The sequence below is a fragment of the Siphateles boraxobius genome, unplaced genomic scaffold, assembly GCF_051911475.1.
Source record: "Siphateles boraxobius isolate OS27281-9 unplaced genomic scaffold, OSU_SipBor_1 259, whole genome shotgun sequence".
In the NCBI taxonomy this organism is placed as follows: Eukaryota; Metazoa; Chordata; class Actinopteri; order Cypriniformes; family Leuciscidae; genus Siphateles; species Siphateles boraxobius.
Window position 1 is genome coordinate 203,663 of NW_027508875.1, and position 7,363 is coordinate 211,025.

A 7,363-nucleotide genomic window follows, 5' to 3' on the forward strand; every position below is an offset into this window, starting at 1 on the left:
GTATCTGTGCTAAATTTCATGCTTGTATACCAAAGTGAACGATTTTTTTACTAATCTGCTGCACTATACATGAAGCTTGTTGGTCATGTTTTCAGGTTGGTGAAACCAAATGACAATGTCTAAATCAGCAAACAAACATCACTTTTGATGTAGTTTCAAACTACTCAAGAAAATCTCCCCCCAAAACATAAAAAAAGAGAAACATGGCATATTATCTGAGCATGGAATCAAAATTTAATTTTCATCTTGGGCATGCTACAATTTTACTCAAATGATCATATACAAGAAGCTTGCCGGTCATTGTTTTCAGGTTGGTGCCAACCAAATGACAATATGTAAATAATAAGCTAAAGTATGTGTTTTTCTGTTGCTCTAGACCAAAGGTCACCAATTAAAATCCTGACCCATGACTGGCTCCACACGGGCCGTGAATAATTCCTCACATCCCTGATTATCATGACAACAGAGACACTGGAAGTGAAAGGAGTGCGTGACGTGACAAAACTAGATCATATTAAAAAAATAAAGCTGTCTACACTGCGAGAGCCCACTTCATATGACAGATGGGCTATTTATGTTTCTGATGCGCTGCACACACACTCAGACACGTGTGTTTTCCCATCAGACTGAAATGAAATAATGCTATAACTTCACTTGCGCTGGACAAATCAATTTTCCCTTTTATACAAAGTACTATTGCTTGCAATTTGGTAACACTTTACGTAAAGCCTTTATGTGCATTATAATAGGTACTCATAATGTACATTATAGTGTATTATATATTTTCATAAATAATTGTTACAGAAGTAAAAATGCATTATACTTTGTAAAGGTGTAACAATTAAAATATAAGTGATATAATTTATTGTAAATCATTCATTAGGCCATAAAATGCATTACAAGGCATTACTAATGCATTACAAATACTGGTAACACATTACAATAAATTTAATTAGATTACACTAATTAATGTATTAACTAACTTGAACTAACAATGAGCAATACATTTGTTACAGTATCTATTAATCTTGGTTAATGTTAGTAAATTAAAATACAGCTGTTCATTGTTTCTTCACAGTGCATTAACTAATGCTGACAAATACAACCTTTCATTTTAATAATATATTAGTACATGTGGAAATTAATATTAACTAAGATTAATAAATGCTGTAGAAGTAAAGTTCATTATTAGTATATGTTAACTGAGGTAGTTAACAAATGTTCACTAATGAACCTTATTGTAAATTTTCACCCAAATACTTTTATAATGCATTATATAAAGGTTTAAAGTAAAAAGTTCTCTTAACCTGTTAACCGTTTCCAGAGCGTCGGCGCACTGAAGCGGTTTTTTTTTTATTTAGTTCAAATTTACTATCAGATTTAATGTTATACCTTGACAAACTATACATCATTAAAAAGATATAATACTCAAGATTCAGTATTTGACCACTATTGTATTCTGAGAAACTTATAGTGACAGTTATGTCTTAATTTGTGTCAGGAGTTATGAAATGAAAAAATGAGTCGATACCTTTAATATGAATTATGAGCGTCAGCTGGTCCATTCATAAAAAACACTCCAAGCTGTCGTCATGACAGCGATTCACTAAACAACGTCCCTCAGGGCTTTAGCTCAAAAATGTGCAGACTTGGAGAAATATTGATATATTCTCATAGATTCACATCATATTTCTATAGACAGGAATAATATTTGTTGAATTTATACCCAAATGCGTCGATGTAATCATTATGATCGCTTCTTACTGAGATGTGCTGTGTTTTCAATTCATACCAATAGCCTGAGGGCGCTATATGCACAATAACAGTCCATATATGGATCACGAAGAAGACCCATAGTCATGTGACATTCCAGGACGTCACTGATACAGAAAGTAGCTGACAGAGATCGCTGTAACATGCAGATAAAGATGTTTTGAAGACAATAAACATGATTGCAATGATATTTGAGTTACCTGTGTTCTTCAAGCCATGCCAGGTATTTCATAATAATAGATTATATTTATAATGCAATGCTAATCGATATAGATTTCATCATCGTGCATAACACTATAAATAATACATTTTCTGTCGGATTTCTTTTTATCTGAAGCCAAATTAGGTCACAGAAGATTATTTAAAACACTCGACTTGCGTTATAAAGTAAGTTTGGAGCACAAACATGGTTTCAATCTCATAAATGGTCGTGTATTGATGGTGTGCTAAGCTAACATGCTAGCTAGCCCAGGTGCACCTGCCACCAGCAGTTATTGTTTTATGATTTTTTTCTAAATAGGAATGCTTACTGAAATGTTTCAGTGCATTTGATACCAGTTTCAAATATTTAGTGAGAACTTTGATAAAAGAAATTAGGGTTTGAAACCCTATGAATAGCCTGTGAATAGCCAGTCGTTAGTAGCTATAATGCAGACAAAAGAAATGCATATTTAGAGCCATAACCAGTCTGGAGAGGTGTAAATGTGTGCAGGGGAGACTGACAATGAATGGGGCTCGTTTGCACCACAAAATAATAGAGACAATAGACTGATTAGATGACTCAGAAGATGACTAAACATCAGTTTGCATTTTAGAGTCTAATCAAAATAAAGTAATTTGACATGATCTTGAAAAACATTTAACTAAATACAGAGTTTTAGACTTATCATTTTCAGATTTTAAATATAAAATGGTCACACATATGGCTTTAGCTGCAGTGCATTTCTAGATTGCTCCAGGGCCAACTTCAATTTTATTTTTATGAAGATGTTTCATAAAAGTAAATTTCTAATAACTTTACAAAACTTTGAAGCTATTTAAACATTTTTTTTCATTATGACAATAATTATTTCTACATTTACAATAAACTACTAGGTGTCAGCTTTCAAATGAGATCATACTTGTGCTTTTAGTGCAAAGGGTTCATGAACTGTATCTGTTTAAGTTTGGGTATGCCATTTCTGGGGATTTTTCAAAAGTGGCCTTGAAGGTTAACAGGTTAAAGTAGTTTTTTTTTAAATGCACATGGGATTGCAAATGCACATTTCATAACCATACAAGCCCTTTATAGACCTAAAACACACAGACTGGACTTCCTGTAATTTTAATGGACGCCTCTGGTCTAAAATGTGCCATTGTTGTAGATACTAACCATGTTCAGAGAGATTCTCGCCTGCTCATTAATTTACACACCTCTAGGTAATGAAAAGAGATAAATTAGTGGAAGAGCATGCTATTCGGTAGCAAACCTTATGATTTGGTACAAAGCCACTGCATTAAGGTGAAGCCACTTATAATGGAGTGTCCTCAGGTTATTGTATATCAAGCCTTGGGTTTCTGAGAAAATTCAATGGAAATGGCTCCTATTTACGGCAGCATCAGTTCAAGGATTTCACCTTTTGTTGCAGCAAAGATGATGACCGGCTTGTGTGTTACTGCGTGCGATTTAAAAAAATTTCCTCTACTTTTTTGAAAGTAGAGCTTTCTCTACTCTCAGGTCCTTTTGAAGCTATTCTACTCTAGACGGTATTCACTGACAATCAAGTTTTACATCGGAGGCGTTTCAAGCATGTGAAACTTGCTGATGCTAGTAATTATTTATAAACAGCCACTGTATAATCACTGTGCATTCACTATAAATGAATCCAGTTTTGCTTTAAAAAACGAACAACAAAGCAGTGAGGTTAGATCTGCACATGCTGGTTCTGTACAAGACATCTCAACAAATTGTTTCTGGCGGAGACAGTCCAGTGATTAGAAACAAATTCCTCCTTTCGTCACCAAACTGAGGAAAATGCCCAATAGTAATAATAAAAAAGGCTTATTATTTATGTGTTTGTAAATATGTTGTGGCAACTATATCAAAACAGCCTCCTAATTTGCAGAAAAACACAACAGTCATGAGACGTCATAAATCTTCATTCTCAACTTCAGCTCTGAGAAAATGTGCCCCGAGGCAGAAGAAAGCAATAAGAACAAAGATTTATCATCCCGATCAGCATCTTCAATCACAGAGGAGCAGAGAGAGATTTTAGCTTCGCTCTTTGAGGAGAATAACGTGAAACATCAACAATATGTCATGAATATTCCCTATGCTCCAGCAAAAGATGGCAGAACTAAACTAGGATAGATCGATCGTGCCCTTAAACATGTAGGGCTTTATGTCAGATTTGGACACACGATTAAGGGCCGGACATGCATCTGTTGGTGTTCTTGTTGTGCTGTTTCTGTGGTCTGCCAGCCGACGGCAGTCCTAAACACACACACTGAACACAATAATGAAATTGGGTGCATTGATTGGGATGGGTCTGAGAGCCCTCTAACCGAGTCCCCAATTTTGAGTTTTTCTTCAGCGTATAAAACCCTGGTCTGGGAACATGATTTTTGTATTGGTTTTCCTCTGATTTCTAACCTCATGTTGAGTTTATTGATTTAACTTTTCACCTACTAGATTGAACCACCATGTTTGATTATGTTTTGTTTTTTTTGGGTGGGGGGGGGGGGGGGGGGGGGGCGTCCTTTAGTTTTAATCACATTTGCCTCACATAGTCTTTGTACCAGGCATCACAAATGTTTTTGGATGGATTTTTGATAATTCGCCCTAGCAAACAATGATAATGATTTGTGTTGCTGCAATCAAACTGATGATGTCATTGCTTAAACTTACTGGTCAGAAAAATATAATTTACTATAATTTGGCTTAAAGTACCCCTATTACACGATTTTAAAGGTTCCCAATTTTGTTGGGACAACAGGTTTACATGCATCCAAAAAACACTTTAATTTTCTCATAATATCCACTGCAGGATCAGCTCTTTCCTCTCGGTGTCTAAAACGCTCGATCAAGGATTCAGTCTCTCTAAGACCCGCCTCTCTGAGAGCTGCTCTGCTCTGATTGGTCAGATGGCCCAGTCTGCTGTGATTGGTCAGAAACCAAACTCTCATTATCATATCTGAATCTCCGCTCTTGATCACAGTGATACGAACAGTAACGATGGCGTGGGTTTCAAACACGAACAACACAAACCACACTCTTCCAGTCTCAGATAAACTACAGTGTTTGAGGGCAGGGCTAAGAGAAGCTGTTCAGCCAATCAAGACCAGAGGCAGGGAAATTATGCAAATTGTTTACAGTATGTATATTATATTATATTACAGTATGTAGTAATGAGTGTCAAAAAACACTAACTATTGTAATTAGTAGTTATGCCTTGTTTACTCGTTATATTTTTTTGAAGTAGGTGCATTGTTAGATATCATTATCAGATGATTCAACAGTAGGAAGAGGAAGAAGTAGAGGTAGAGGAAGAGGAAGAAGTAGAGGTAGAGGAAGAGGAAGAAGTACAGGTAGAGGGAGAGGAAGAAGTAGAGGTAGAGGAAGAGGAAGAAGTAGAGGTAGAGGAAGAGGAAGAAGTACAGGTAGAGGGAGAGGAAGAAGTAGAGGTAGAGGAAGAGGAAGAAGTAGAGGTAGAGGAAGAGGAAGAAGTAGAGGTAGAGGAAGAGGAAGAGGTAGAGGAAGAGGAAGAAGTAGAGGTAGAGGAAGAGGAAGAAGTAGAGGTAGAGGAAGAGGAAGAAGTAGAGGTAGAGGAAGAGGAAGAAGTAGAGGTAGAGGAAGAGGACAGAGAGGCAGTGGATCAGTGGGATCTAGGCGAGGAGGTCGACGACGAGGAAGAGGAGGAGAGTGAGAGTCAATACAACGACGACAAAGAAGCCCGGCAGCTACAAGAGCTACATAAAGAATTTATGCGTCTGTATTATTCAATGTGAGGTCACAGTATAAATGACAAATAACAGAAAATATCAGATAACATAAAAATTGAAGTAGAGTTAGCTATGCAAACAATGCAAGAACAATCATATGCTCTATTCAAATATATTTGTATCGCATTTCTAGCTTACAAAAGTAAACTTACAAACTTTTTTTAGCGCCTTCTCTACTTTACTCAATAGCTGCTATTCATCAAAGAGCCTGTTTAACTTTTAACTGTAAATGTTTTTCTGTCTATATAATAAAGTAAACAACCAAGCAATTAAAAAAAACCTTGTAATTAAGACTGTAACATTGACTTACCTGTCGAGGAGAAAGCAGGACTTTAGCGTCTCTTTTGAATTCTTTCTCCTGCATTAGCTCTTTCCACCGGGAAAAAAGCAATCCCGACATTCACTCGTGTTTTTTGTATCATCCGGTCACGTTTCCTTTTACGATCATTTTTGGTCTGTTTTGGCGAAGAGGATTTCTCATCCAGTGGCTCGGCATAGGTATGGTCCGCCATTAAAAATAAAAGTGACAAGCGCATCTCACTGCTCTGCTCCTCCGTTTCTGCTGCTTTCAGTCACGTCACGCTGGCTCTGAACGAAAACACGCTGTGGAAACGCGTTGGCGTACTTTTTGTCCCTCTCTGCTATTATAGTTTTTCAAGATGGCGGAACTACGTGGAAGCCTCCGTGGACTTACCCGTGCCATGTATATAAAGATAATAAATTCTTTGTTTACGAGGATAAATCAGATAATTGGCAGACAATTTGGGACATATTTATGAATAAAAATATTGATTTTATATTATAAATTACCTAAAAAGTTACTTATAGTCCCTTTAAGAGACAATTTACTCAATTTATCTGCACTTGGATCTTTGACACTTTGCAGACCTTTTACAATTACAAACAGCTTTATTACACTACATGAAAGGTCATATCTGAAAAAACATAATAGAGACACTTCTTGGTTTGACTTTTGAAATTAAACTAATATCTGACCAAGCTGGGGATAGTGCCATCCAGTAATTGAAGATAATAATAATAATTACAGTGAGGCAGCATCTTAAGCATTGGGGGAAAACATTATACAAGTCTTTGCCACCCGTTCCTTGTGGCTACCGAACAAGGTTGGTTACAGCGCCACCTAAAGGGTAAAACTTCCAAACCATTTATTTATTCATATAACGTTTAAATTTACATTTTAGTATACCCACTGGTTGGCCCCATTGTATCATATTGTTTCTTAGAAAACCAATAGAAAACCTCTCACTAAACCTTATTTGTAAGATTATTTGTCCTAAAAGTGCATGAAGTTCCACTCGTGTGGTCAAAGTGAAGATCACGGGTCACTGAGCTCAGAGGATCGGGCAGTTTAATAACATCACTGGGAAAAAAAAACCCAACAAAAAAACCCAGATATCCTTCAGTCACACTCTTTGTCCATCCGTCCTTAATCACCCGATGACATCAGAAACGCTGGCGGCCCAGCAGAACTGGAGCACAACGGACTGAGCCGGGATAATAGGATTACTGGGAAAGCATTTCACTGAGGAACTACAACCCCCAGTAATCCTGTTCTCCTCATTGTCCTCTTCCTGTTTCCGTACAGACA